This window comes from Schistocerca americana, chromosome 8 (genome assembly GCF_021461395.2).
Source record: "Schistocerca americana isolate TAMUIC-IGC-003095 chromosome 8, iqSchAmer2.1, whole genome shotgun sequence".
In the NCBI taxonomy this organism is placed as follows: Eukaryota; Metazoa; Arthropoda; class Insecta; order Orthoptera; family Acrididae; genus Schistocerca; species Schistocerca americana.
The window spans coordinates 378511000-378525597 of record NC_060126.1 but is presented as its reverse complement, the minus strand read 5'-3'; the positions used below and the strand labels follow the sequence as shown (position 1 = coordinate 378525597).

General features: G+C 42.1%; 1 protein-coding gene across 1 annotated transcript in view; it reads left to right on the top strand.

The window, feature by feature from the left end:
* Window positions 1–14598, top strand: part of LOC124545867 (lysine-rich arabinogalactan protein 18-like) — a 93736-nt gene that overhangs the window by 67154 nt on the left and 11984 nt on the right. The window lies entirely within an intron of this gene.

The following is a 14598-nucleotide window of genomic DNA, read 5'->3' as shown; positions in this document are numbered from 1 at the left end:
GAAATATGTAAAAGGGCAGAATGCGGTGCTGCGCTCGGCAACGCCTATATAAGACAACAAATCGCTGGCGCAGTTGTTGTATCGGTTACTGCTGCTTCAAGGGCAAATTATAAAGATTTTTAGTGAGTTTGAACGTGATGTTACACCTGGTGCTCGATCGACGGGACACAGCAACTCCGAGATAGCGACGAAGTGGGGATTTTCCTGTACAATCATTTCACAAGTGTACCGTGAGTATCTGAATCCGGTGACACATCAAATCTCCAACTGAAGAGAATCGTTCAACGTAACAAAAGGGCAACCTTTCCGCAAATTGCTGCAGATTTCACTGTTGGGCCATAAACAAGTGTCAGCGAGTGAGCAATTTAACGAAACATCAATGATATGGGCTTCCCTAGCCGAAGCCCCACTATTGTATCCTTGATAACTGCACGACAGAGAGCTTTACGCATCACTTGGGCTTGTCAATATCGTCATTGGACTGGTGATGACTGGAAACATGTTGCCTGGTCGGACGAGTCTCGTTTCAAATTGTACCGAGTGGATGGACGTGCACAGGAGTGGAGAAAATCTCATGAATCGATAGACCCTGCATGTCAGCAGGGGACTGTTCAAGCTGGTGGAGGCTCTGTAATGGTGTGGGGTGTGTGCAGTTGGAATTATATGGGACCCCGGAAACGTGTAGTTAGGAGTCTGACAGGTGAGACGTACGTAAGCATCCTGTCTGATCAACTGCATCCATTCATGTACATTGCCCATTTCTATGGACTTGGGCAATACCAGTAGGACAATGCGACGCATCATACGTCCAAAATTGCTAGAGAAAGGCTAAAGGATCACTTTTCTGAGTTAAACACTTGCAGTGGCCACTAAACTCCCCAGACATCAAAATTATTGAGCACATCTGGGATGCCTTGCAACGTGTTGTTCAGAAGACATCTCCTCCCCCTCTTACTCTTACGGATTTATGGACAACCCTGCAGGATTCATGATGTCAGTTCCCTCCAGCACTACTCCATACATTAGTCGAGCCCATGCCACGTCATTTTGCCGCTTTTCTGCATCTTGCGGGGGGGGGGGGGCTCTACACTATATAAGGCAGGTGTAGCAGTTTCTTTGGCTCTTCAGCGTATATTGCTTTGCAACGTATCGCCTAGATATGTAATCGACGTGACTCTGTCAGGCAGCACACTACTAATGATGCATTCGAGCATTATGTGTTTGTTTTCCCCTAGTCGTCTGCATTAACTCACATTTTTCCACATTTAGAACTAGCTGCCATCTATCACACCAAATTGAAATTGTATCTAAATCATTTTGTATCCTCCTACAGTCACCCAACGATTACACCTCGCTACACACAACAGCATTATGAGCAACCAGCCACAGACTGCTGCCTATTCTGTAAACCAGATTATGAAATAGCAGCAGCCCTTTCATACTTCACTGGGACACTCCTAACGAAACCTTTATCTCTGACGCATATTCGCCGTCGAGGGCAACATATTGGGTTCTGTTAATTAAAAAGTCTTCAAGCTATTTACATACCTTGGAATCTATTCCGTATGCTTGTGCCTTCGCTAACGGTCAGCAGTGTGGTACCGTGTCACATGCCTTACGGAAATCTAGGAATATGAAATTCGCCTGTCGGCCTTCGTCTATGGCTCACAAGATATCATGTGAGGAAACGGCAAGCGGAGTTTCACAAAAGCGATTCTCTACGAAGCCGTTCCTATATGTGCACAGAAAATTTTCTCTCATGAGGAAATTTATTATATTCAAACCGAGAATATCTTCAAGGATTCTGCAGCAACCCGATGTTAAAGATTTTGGTCTGTAATTTTACGCGTCCTTTCTTTTGCCCTTCTTATGTACATGAGTCATTTATGCCTCTTCCAGTCGCTTGATACTTTGCGCTGGGCGAGATATTCACAATAAATGCAGGCTAGGTAAGGGGCGAATGCTGTAGAGTGCTCCTTATAAACGTAAATTGGGATTCCATCAGGATCTATCGACTGATTTGCATTCAACTTTTTCTGCTGTTTCTGTACACGGTTGATGCTTATTACTATGTCGTCCATAACGGAGTCTCTTAGATGATTATACGACGATTTATTTGTACTTTTCTCCTGCGCGAACGATTTCTTAAATGGGAAATTTATAACTTCGGTTTTACTTTTGCTTTCCTCTACTGCCACCACAGACTAAGTTATGTTACATAGGACTAGAATTTTCTCGGGATTTCGGCTAGATCAGCTGATAAGTATTGTACTCCTGAACACTCTCAGAAAGTTTGTCAGTGCAGTTCCGGTACATCGTGCATACATTCTAATGCAACGCCACCAAGTGCCAGTTGGCTGTAGTTGGTACAGCTTTTAATTTTCTATTTTCCCTATCATATCTACAGCGTTGATGACTAATTCTGGTGCATGTGTTGTTGTGTCTCTAATTTAATTATGAAAATATCATTTAATATGATGATGTATTAGAAAAAAATATGTCAAATTACCCCACATGTGGTGCAATTGTGGTAAATGGCATTGAATCACGATTAATAAGGTCTGAGAAATAAATAGATGATTTAACCACAATGCTCTTATTTCAAAATAGAATACAGAAAAAATTGGAGTGCTTGCTAAGCACTCATATTATAATTAAAGGAAACTGAAAAATAAAGTACAAAGAAACATTCCATAAAACTGTCGGCCAGACGAAAACAGGGCTCGCTCTCTGAGGCTTCTGTGCAAACATATTTATTTATATAGACAGTTCATCCATCCCGGAATCGAGAATCTCGATGGTTTTTGCCTGTTACCATATAGTGGCAAAATATCGGTCCCGGGAATTTAAAGACTTTCGAGATTGTTCTAATTCTCGGATAACAAATGGCAAAAGTAATATTTTTACTGTGGTAAACAGTAAACGAACATTTTTCTGACTTTGCCGTTTATGTTGACTGCTAAAACTTGTCTTCCGAAATTCCATGACTGCATGTCAACGGGAGATACCGTCTAGGTTTTGATGAGTGAGTTAGCGGGGCTCAAAATGTGTGACATCTTTTGATCGCATTGACTTAGAATCTTACATTCATTGTATCGACAATGGATCGTAGAACTTAGCTTGTGACATAAATTTCAGCTTCATATGTCAATCTGTTCATGAGAAAATGGTATCTTGACAGGCGGGCAGAAAGTCAGTCAGGTAAAAAATGGCAAAAAAAAACCTTTTTGTGTGATACAATTCAAAATCCTAGGTCAACGGAAAGTACCCTGTAAGATTTGATGGGTTGTTTGCAGGCATCTAAATATCTGACAAATGGCAGTATCTTTGATTGCATTGACTTAAAAGCTTCAGTTCTTTTACACTCCCAAGTGACGGTTTACCATAGAATGTGTACATATATTTCAACTTAATACGTCTATTCATTTCAGAGAGAAAGGATTTTTCACAGTCAAAGAGTAAGACAAACAGACAGACAGACTGACAACAGTGTGTTCCTATTTCCTGTAAGGGTTCATTTTTACCGATTGAGGTACGAAACCCTAATGGAAAAAAAAGGAAGACAAAGGTGACGCTTCAAACACACCAAGAAAGCACGCTGATTGTTCACTAAAAATGATAATTTCAGTTTTTGCTCTGTTTTGTTACGGATATACCAAACAGTGTCGGGAACACCTCGACATATCTTAATTTATTTTCTTTCGCCATAGTGGAAGTAAATATTCATCGTCATTGATTTTGTTCATCTTTACTGAACACAGACGGGCAGCACACTTCTAACGTGAAGTCTTCAGTGACACACAGCCACAAAAACTAAGATTAGCAGACAATAAGACAATAACGATCGCACCTTGAGTGTAATAGAGAGTGTGTACCTGCTACTAGAACATCTTGCGATTCTCCACCACTGATACAAGTCAAGACAGTAAAGTGGTATGTACGACACAGTTGGCTGTATGAAATAAACGCGCTAAGATTGGCTGACGTGCATATGTGCCACAAGGACAGACAGGAGATAATACTTTGGGGCGCGCCCATAACCACTCCGCGAATGAAGTCAGTTAATTTATTGGTGTATCAACCTAGTCTGTCGAGCTTGTTTACCAGTAGTGTAACACGGCGTAAGAACAGTGGGTGTAAGAAGCTCTCAATCGACACCGAACCGAGAAGAGAGCGCTAGAATCTGTTAGTCTCAGACCCGACAGGGAATGCTACTGTGAACAAATTCTTGTACATCTTCAACAATTTACAACTGAATAATGCGAAGGGGTGTGCATGTGATGGGCACTCGGAGTCGGGTACTTCGCGTAAGTCCGTTGTCTCAGCAGCAAATAGAGCTGCAGTTCAGTTCAAATGGTTCAAATGGCTCTGAGCACTATGGGACTTCACATCTGAGATCATCAGTCCCCTAGAACTTAGAACTACTTAAACCTAACTAACCTAAGGACGAGACACACATCCATGCCCGAGGCAGGATTCGAACCTGCGACCGTAGCGGTTTCACGGTTCCAGACTGAAGCGCCTAGAACCGCTCGGCCACTTCGGCCGGCTGCAGTTCAGTGGCCTGAAGAATGTAGAGGGTGATAATTATTGAACTATATGAAAAAATATAAATTAGCTACAAACTACGGCTTGCACACACTTTATTCAACATGCAAACGTCTCTACAGATATTCAGATTTAGGTTATGACATGTTCAATACGCCTGCCATCATTGGCGATGATGTGGCGCCGACGCATAGCGAAATTCTGCATGAGCCGCTGAAGTGTAGGAACATCGATGCTGTAGATGAACTCCTGAACGGCTATTTTCAGCTCAGCAATGGTTTTAGGGTTATTGCTGTACAGCATCTCTTTAATATAGCCCCAAGAAAAGGAGCAGCGTGTGTTCAGATCCGGAAAATATGGGGGCCAATCGAGGCCCATGCCAGCGGCTCTGGGTACCACAGAGCCAGAATGCTGTGCCCACTTTGCTCCTCCAGGACATCCAACACTCTCCTGCTTCTATGGGATCGAGCTCCGTCTTGCATGAACCACATCATGTTGAAATCACGGTCACTTTCGATAACGCGGACGAAATCAAGTTCCAAAACCTTCAGTAGTCACCGTGCTATCGAGGATTACTCAGTGACTGGACACGGCACACTACACAGTTACCCGCTGAGAGTGAAGAGACATCTTGATCGCGGAATGCGGATTCTCAGTCCCCCAAATACGCCAGTTTTGCTGATTGATGACCCTATCCAGATGAAAGTGGACTTCGTCGCTAAACGAAACTATACTAATTCCCATCATGCACCCTGGCCAACTGTGCAGTTTGAACGTCCTTACGCAAACCTTTCAGAAGTTATGACGATTTTATTTCATGCAGTTCAATAATTGCCACTCTATATGAATAAGCGCAGTGGACGGTTGTATAATGTGTTTCGTAGAGTCGCAATTGTTTGCGACCTGTAGCTCCTAATCATTTACATAACGGCCGTTGTGTCCACGGCAGGGTGCTTATTTCAGATTCTCGGTGACGATATATTGCCGTTTCTTTTACATCTTCATCTTGAGTATGCTGTCAACACCAACAACAAACAACAAGCCTGTTTCATTAAAATAGTTCAATAAGATCGATACCTGCTGCGAAATTTCAAGTATTTATTTAACAAAGTTGTTCACAGAGTTCCACAGATACGTGTCTGGTTTGACGAACACTTTGCCCGCTAAATTATCCGATCTTAATGCCATATAAAAATTTTTACACTGTTAGGAAAAGTGGAAGCAACGTAACAATCATCATAGCCACTGTTTGGTAACACTGTTGATCTAATCATCATAGAATGGTTTCAACTATATGAGGTATAACTAAATAAACTTTTGAGCTCTCTTCCTCACCGTAAGGTGCCGTTATCAAGCTTAGGGCATTAGTATGATATCTCCTGGGGTTATTCACTTTTAGTTCGGTATGCTTGCAACTGGAGTCTCACATGCGAACTAAACCTTTTGTTGCCGAATAACATAAGATAAAATCTGTCTGGATGATCAGATTCTTCGCCTGAAGGTAGTGGACACGAAACTCATTGAAACGTGACGACAAGACGATGCCAGCACTCGGCTGATCAGCCACGAACATTTTATTATTTTAACACGCCGAGAAAGTCTGAAATCACATAGGTAACAACGTAGTTCACATGAAACGCAAAAAAGTGGACTGGAAGATATAACTGCTTTCAAAAAAGTGACTTGATGATCATCTGAATTGACTGGCACCCTTTGTGGAAGTTAAAGTTGTCGCAGAGACAATTGACAAAAATTTGCATCTTCAGTGTAACTGTATTTAGATTCACTTGCCTGTACCACACGAGGTGAAGTTTCGGCTGCCATTCTGGTTACTCAGTTTTCTTTCCAAAGATGAGCTGGTGATTCTTAGCTCTTTCAATCATGTATTTATGAACACAACCTCCGATAAAATACTTAAACTCCAGTAAACGAGAAAGCACCAGAGGAATGTGCACTGTTAACACAGCGACAACGAAGTTCAATTACTCCTCAGCAGGAGCATATCTGAGGTGTGAAACAGGGACTTACTACTGAAAATTGCCCGTCAACCGTTCCCGTCAGACTCAGACCACCCTAGCTCTTAACCTCTCCTCTCGGCACGTCTGCAAGTAGACCTTAGGCACTATACAGGGAGAACATAGTACTTTATAGTACGAACCACAGAAATGCTCGGTAAGAAATCTTTTTTCTAAGAATCATATTACTGAAAATTGTGATGTGGCATCGTGTTTCATTTATCACTTTGAAACACGTAAAGTTGCCTAATTAGTTTTTTGGATCTTTTTTTCGAGATACATACGTGGAGTCCTGGTAGACAATGGATTAACCACGCCACAGTACCGTAGCACTCTGCTGTAGGCACCGAAACCAAATCGCGCAGGAGATCGATAAAGTGGAGTAATTTGCCCTCAGCATTTGAAGGGAACTACCCTGTTAAATCGATGTTGATAAGGTGGAAATGTACGGCAACAATTTATCAGCTTATGACACAGGAGAAGGTGGCGCAAAAACTTCCAATGTTGTCTGACTGACGAAGAACTGCCAATCGCAGGACAAGTGGAAGCTCTGTCGCTCGAAGTCCGATATACCACAGTCGAGTTGATAGTGGAAAAAGTGAAAATCAATCATGGATTAGTGTCATCCATTTTGCGTGCGAGTGGGACCATGGCGAATGTCTCCGCGATCTGAGTTGTTCGACTGATCACATTCATCCAAAAAGCGCACCTAACCGAGGCAGCAGCGCGAGTATTGCAACAGTCTCAGGCTAATTCACATGATTTGCTTAGCCGTGTACATCCCAGTAGAGTGCTGGGAGTGTCACTGTGACCACAATCGAAGGAGAGAACCAAACACTGGAAACACCTACATTTATCACCGCCAAAAACGTGATGACACAATCATTATTGCGAAAAGTGCTAATGAATGTTTTTTTGGTACTGCCATGGTGTGGTGCCAATAGATTATACTCGTAAGGGCAAACTGTCACATGAGCATTGTACTGAAATGTCCTGATGAGTTTAAGGGGGTGTGTCAACACGAGTATCGCGGGGAACCGTCCAAAGTCATAGACGATCGAGTCATATTAGTGTGATCACCTCCTATCTTTGATGCCAACATGCAATATTCACACACAGATGGCAGATGGCAACACTAGCAGTGGAGGAATTCAAACCGTGTTGGGGAGACACAGCAAATGGTGCAGTCGTTGGCGTAGTGAGGGAACGAAGCGAACTATCTAACTTCCAAGAACCGGCCTGGGTGTCCGAGCGGTTCTAGGCGCTACAGTCTGGAACTGCGCGATCGCTGCGGTCGCAGGTTCGAATCCTGCCTCGGGCATGGATGTGTGTGATGCCCTTAGGTTAGTTAGGTTTAAGTAGTTCTAAGTTCTAGGGGACTGATGACCTCAGATGTTAAGTCCCATAGTGCTTAGACCCATTTGAACCATTTTTAACTTCCAAGAGGGCATTAACATTGCCTTTCCTCCACGGATGGAAGCTTCATCAAAACGGCTAGGTCTGTTAACAGTTGCCGGCCAGTGTGGCTGAGCGGTTCTAGGCGCTTCAGTATGGAACCGCGCGACCGCTACGGTCGGAGGTTCGAATCCCACCTCGGGCATGGATGTGTGTGATGTCCTTAGGTTAGTTAGGTTTAAGTAGTTCTAAGTTCTAGGGGACTGATTACCTCAGATGTTGAGTCCCATAGTGTTCAGAGCCATTTGAACCATTTGATTTGTTAACAGTTCCCTTGCACCTGTGGTTATAGTGTGCTGTACATGGTGAAATGGTGCTAGCCAACATCGGCGCAGAGGCAAATGTGGTGTACTACAAGCCCTAGAGGACAGAGATGACCAACAGCTGTTTAGATGAGTACAGACAAATAGACCTCCAACTGTTGAGCAACTGACTACCCAAAAGAACAAAGGGGCTACCAACAGTTTCTCCTTAACGACCCTTTAGGGAACAATGCTGCGCATGGGCCTCTGCATCAGGCGCATGGCCCATGTACCAGTGCTGACGGTGGTTCATCGGCGAAGAAGGTCGCAAGTTGCACGCCAAATACCGCAAATGGACATCCACTCTGGCGACAGGTGGCCTTTTCACATGAATTACATTTTATGATACATCGGATTGTCGGAAGGGTCGAGGCTGGAGGAGGGAGCATGATCGTCTGAGGAATGTTTTTGTGGAATTCATCGTGTGATTTCGTCATTCTGGAAGTCACAGTCGATCAACAGAAGTATGCATGTATCCTTGGGGAACATGTCCATTTCAACATGCAGTTTGTTGATCTTCGAGAAGATGGCATCTACCAGCAGGAAAATGGTACACGTCAAGCAGCTTCGAAGAGCACCAGCATAAGTTTATCGTACGCCCCCGGCCACTAAATTTCCCGAATTTAACCTCAGTTAAGAATATGTGGGACCACCTAGATCGGGCTGTTGGCACCCTGGAACCTCAAATGAAAAATCTTGTGCAGATGGCCACAGAGCTGGCGTCAGCGTGGCTCCATATCCCGTTGGTGCCTTGTAGAACAGGACCTGTCGCGGAGTGTCATATATTGCTCGTGCAGCGTGTGCGACCCACATCCAGTCCAAAGCCTTGCCTCCCACTCGCTCCTTCGCGGAAGTACACGGAACAGCGTGACATCTCATTTAGCACTGCGCTGCGGCACATTTTGGTTGGCTCAACTCTCTAAGTTTGCCAGAATAATACTGTCGGTGCTGTTTGAGCTTCACCATTTGTTCGTGTCATGAAGGACATCCACACGTCCAGTGGCTGTTCGAGCAAAAAGAGGCAGGCTAGCGATCTATCTTCGCAATCCTTTAAAATGAGTTGGAATGATAGAAAGGAGATATGAAAATACTTAATTTGCATAAGCGACAGGTACTGAATATTTTCTATGAAACGACATTACATTACCATGTTAAAAGAATTTAAAGATTTATGTGATAATGAAAGATCAAAGAAATACGACTATCGATAGACGCGATTCATGGTTCTGTACATCAAAAAGCATTGGTAGTACGAATAGTAAAATTTCTGAGGTCGCATACATTATTCGATTGGCAGTTGCAACCGTTTTTAGTAGAACGGAACAAAGAATATGGAGATATCGTATGTTACCGCAAGGTACGTTGGTTAAGTCTAGAGCCTTGCATGGATCGATTTTTCCATTTAAGACTCGCTAATGTAGAATTAATGAACGAAAAAGGAGTGCAGGAGCGAAAATTAGATCATATGAAATGGACTGCAGACATCGGGTTTTAAGTGATCATGACACACTATGCACAGTAAGGCACTGCAAAGCAACTTCTTTCTGATTTAAAAGAGACATATTTAAAAACAAAATCGACCTGTAGACGGTACACATTGTGATAAAAACAGCCCAGTTTCTTAATCTCACTGGCATTAAAGAAAACGCGACATTGGGAGAATTCATCGTGGGCTTGACAGAATTAAGATGATAGTTTTATAAAGATTTAGAGGACACTGTCTACGTTATACCTGTTCCCGAACTGTTTTCTAGATCGTCTGCCGTTTCCGTCGAAAGTGCCCCCGTGAACGTGAATATGTAACTAAGTGACCTGCAAGGTAATTCCAGTTTTAATGACAAATCTTTTTACGTTAAAACTGTCCAGGACATCTATATTACTTTCTTCAGGTAAGATTTCCAAGTATCCCTAATAAAGTTGCAAAAACACTACAACATTCCGACCGACATATTTATGTGAAAGATCTTTTTTCCGTTTAGAAATCTAAGTAAGTCACAATACATATGTTTTTGGATGGGGTCCGCCTTTAGCAAAACACAGTTTTGTTATATATCCCAAACATGTTTCACTACAGTTGCAGCATCATGAGTGGGATTTTATTTTGTGACTGTTAAACATGAGTAGTGTTTTGTACTGTTTGTACACACGTAAATATAAGTTTTTAAAATCGTAATTACAATTTTTTGAAGAACACATCAAATTATGTATTCATACCTTTTTACGAAACGATGTGGTTATCCTGAGGTATTACGTTTTTATAGGCACTAAAGGCACTATAAAGAAACATAAGATATCAGGAAAACCACACTATGTGGTAAAGAGTTAAGAATACATAAACTAATGTGTTCTTCAAAAAAATGTAATTACGATTATAAAAACTAGTATTTACATGTGTACAAACAGTAAAAGGCATTCTTTATGTTTAACAGCCATAAAATAAAAGTCGACGGATGATACTGCAATTGGTGTGAAACATGATTGGAATATAACAGAAAATTGTGTTTTGCTAAAGGCGGGCCCCATCCAAATTGTTAAAGCAAACAAAGACAAAAGAGCTGTGAAACTGTCTGCGTCCGTCCTTATGCTGTCAGTTTTAACCCGTCAAAAAATTATGTTACTTGTTCACCGAGCAAACAATGATTAAATAATTGTGGAAAATTGCTTTCTTGTGACTTACGTTGTTGAGAAATGTGAAATATAAAACCACGTAGTATGCAGTGCGGCCGGACATCCATTTAGTGCATTTGCAGTTTTCCCCTCTTCCTCTCCTCGCAACGGTGGTGGTGGGGAAAATGTGAAGTGAGACTGAGCTCTTTGGTACTCATGCCCCAGCACGGCCTGCTGTTGTAGACCCTCATTGACTTCCTGCGCGTCTCTCGGCGGTCTACGCTGCAAAAGGTGTGTTATTCAGGTTTTGACAAGTGGTCCATTGATGTGACTGGATAGTGTATGATAGTAGTAAAATCTCGTCAGAGGGGTTCCTTTACACTTACGTCCACTCATAGAAAATCAAATGGCATCGTAACTACAATGTTCATTAGTCTTCTATCAGTATTGTAGAATGGTAGGCATAATCTATCGATTAATGTTAAGGGACACGTGGTTACTAAATGTACTGATCGTTACAGTGTTGCAAAGACATAATATTATTCCTGCTAAATGCAAAGACCTCAAGTACTTCAAATTTACCTTTTCAGCCGAAGCTCCACTGCTAGTAACAGTTACATGGGACTGTAATTAGGCAGAGTGGCCGGGGGTTCTAGGCGCTTAAGTATGGAACCGCGCCGCCGCTACTGTCGCAGGTTCGAATCCTCCCTCGGGCATGGATGTGTGAGGTGACCATAGGTTAGTTAGGTTTAAGCAGTTCTAAGTTCTAGGGGACTGATGACCTCAGAAGTTAAGTCCCATAGTGCTCAGAGCCATTTGAACCATTTGAACTGTAATTAGGAGGAGACAGGAAATTTTCTCTTTACGAACATAAAATCAACTTAGGATTTTCACTCATCTGGTATCTTTTAGTAACTACGACAACCTGGGTAGATACGAAGTGGAACGTAACTGTAGATAATACCTTCCTTTCAGAAAACTATAGGCGTCGACTCACTTCGTACAAAACATTTTCATCGTTGTTGTCGGTGTTTCTGCTGAACTCATAACTTCGTATTCTGGTGAAAAGTGTTATTTGTTCCTCCTGAAAAACTGTATACGGTTACCCACCTCTTTAATTTCAGATATGTAATACTTCGCATATTTGACACACAATTTGAAGCAAATTTTTACGGCTTAGTCATTTTACCCCTGCCTTACGTATTCGAGTAATGCTGGAAAAGTTCGTTAGTATGTTGACGCTAACGCAGAGCCATTGAAATGGTTAGTCTACCATTATCTGAAACATCATCAGCTGTGAAAGCAGGTAATCAAAGAATATTTCATCAGCGTTGTGTGGTCGAGTGACTTATCTATTGCCTAAAACTTTAGAGATTTTTGGACTTTTTGACTATTTAGCAATTTTAGGAAAAGTCCACTAACATAGGTGGACATCTTAACAGTTTCCCTGCGGAAAGTAGTTCCCGTAAAAGTGAATGGTCAGCCTGAGCTTTCCATTAACTGTTAGTAAATGAGTAGTACAAAACGTACAAAACCAGCAAACACTGCTTCCTAAGAGAGAAAAAATAAAACTGCGCTGACGCACATGTTTACACAGTACAAACTTCCCCAAAAAATTGTTCTCATAAGGGCTTGATTCTGCTTTGTTGCTTATTTACTAGTTCTTTGTATTCTTAGTAGCGTATTTCGAATTACTACCCTATTTTCAATAATAGCGTTACCTTTACAGAAAACCTAGCTCGTACAAAAATAATAGTGTGGAATGTTTTACAGTGTACCCAAAATTATGTTAATTGAAATATAAGTATTAACGGTTTAAAAAATTTGGTAAAACGGCAGCAACGCTTCCGCAGCCAGAGGAGACGATTGACTTTGAACGAGTGTATTGGGTGTACGGACAAATTAACAGACATCAAAATTCCGGGTAGAGAGGCAGGAAAAACGTTTAGTCAACTTGATGAAACCACAAACTGTGCAATAAATCGAGGCTGAAATATGAAGCGGCAGACGCCACCGTGCGAAATGACGCCGCGAGCGAATCACAACAGAATTTAATGAGAGAGTCACAAGCCCAGGCCAATGCTATTAGCGGTTACTTCAAAATGTGGAGGGCTTTAAACGCTGTGGCCTGCTTGTTTCTGTCCCGTCTCTCACTTTTCTACATAAACCCGAGAAAGGGAAGTGACGTCTGCACTATTTACTAGTTGGCCTTAGTATGCCGTAATGATATTGAGTGAAGACTACACAGGCAGAGAATCCTGTTTAAATATTTTACGGATATGCGTGAGTTGACTGACTGTATTTCGGGGTTCTGTTCGATGGCAGTTTTTTTACAACACAGCTACCAAATGACTAATACAATCCGAATAAACCCCCTTTGATTAGAACAATACAGAACCATAACTTCCATTTCAGGTACAATATTAGTTTAAATCTGTCTAGGACCAGTTGTGACTGTCGCGGCTGCTATACTCGTACACAGAAGAGTACTGAAGAAGATTGTAGACGGCCCATTCAGATAAGGCAATACCTGCTGTTAACTCGCCGGGGCACGAGTTAAATAGCTGTGTGGATTAATACTGAGAATTCGCGCGATTACTTGTGGCCATTGACGTGGGAACTGTCCAGTCCGACATGTTGACACCTGTTCAGAATTTTTTTTATGCAGGAAGAGTACACTGAAAGGAATACAATGTCAAAGTGTTTCCTTCTAAAACACGTTACAAGCTTTTTTTTCTTTTAATGTTGAAACTTGACATATTCTTGGCTCGTCATGTGGGTGGAGAAGTGTTTCAGCCTACTGTAGCTGTATCATACGGTGCATGAACAACACGGGCAGCCGCGCGGGCTATCTGCGCCGTCTTATGCGACTTGTCACGGCTCACGCGGCTCCCACCCGTCCGAGGTTCGAGTCCTCCCTCGGGCATGGGTGTGTGTGCTGTCCTTAGCATAAGTTAGTTTAAGTTAGACCACGTAGTGCGTAAACTTAGGGAACTTACCACAAATTTCCAAATTTTTCCAAAACGGACAGGTACATAGCCGTCACTGCATGCAGAACGGTAAACAGATAACGCGGAACAATGCGATCGTAATTTCCTAAGCGAATTTCAGTTTCTCTGACAGAGTGGTTCACTGTTGCTATTCGCTCGAACTCATTTAACGTCCATAATAATCAGCAGTGGCCTTTTGCGATATCATGAAGTGTTGACTATAGACATAAAACTGAGTTAATCTTTTTTTGCGATTTCTTCGCACATCCTTCCTTATAGCATTTGTCTTTGTGCATGTCCCTGAGTTTCACGTAATGTGGAATCCAATTAATTTTTACAGCTTTGCAAATGTGTAGGATGAACAACACAAATCTAAAGAATATGCAGACGAAATCACCAACTTCTCCTAGGGACCTACATACGTGTTCTTTTCATTTAATATCTTGGACATTCACTCGAGTGATGTGACATTTCGTTAGACATTGAGAAAACGTTAGAAGAAACAGGGAATACGAGGGGCGCTTGAAATGTTCGTGCAAAAATAAAAACTACTTACGTGTTTGGAGTAAACATTTTTATTTTTCGACATAGTCTCCTTTTAGACTTACACACTTCGTCCAATGCTGTTCTAATTTTTTGATCCCTTCCGAATAATCGGAACTGTCCAAGCTATTAGTTGCT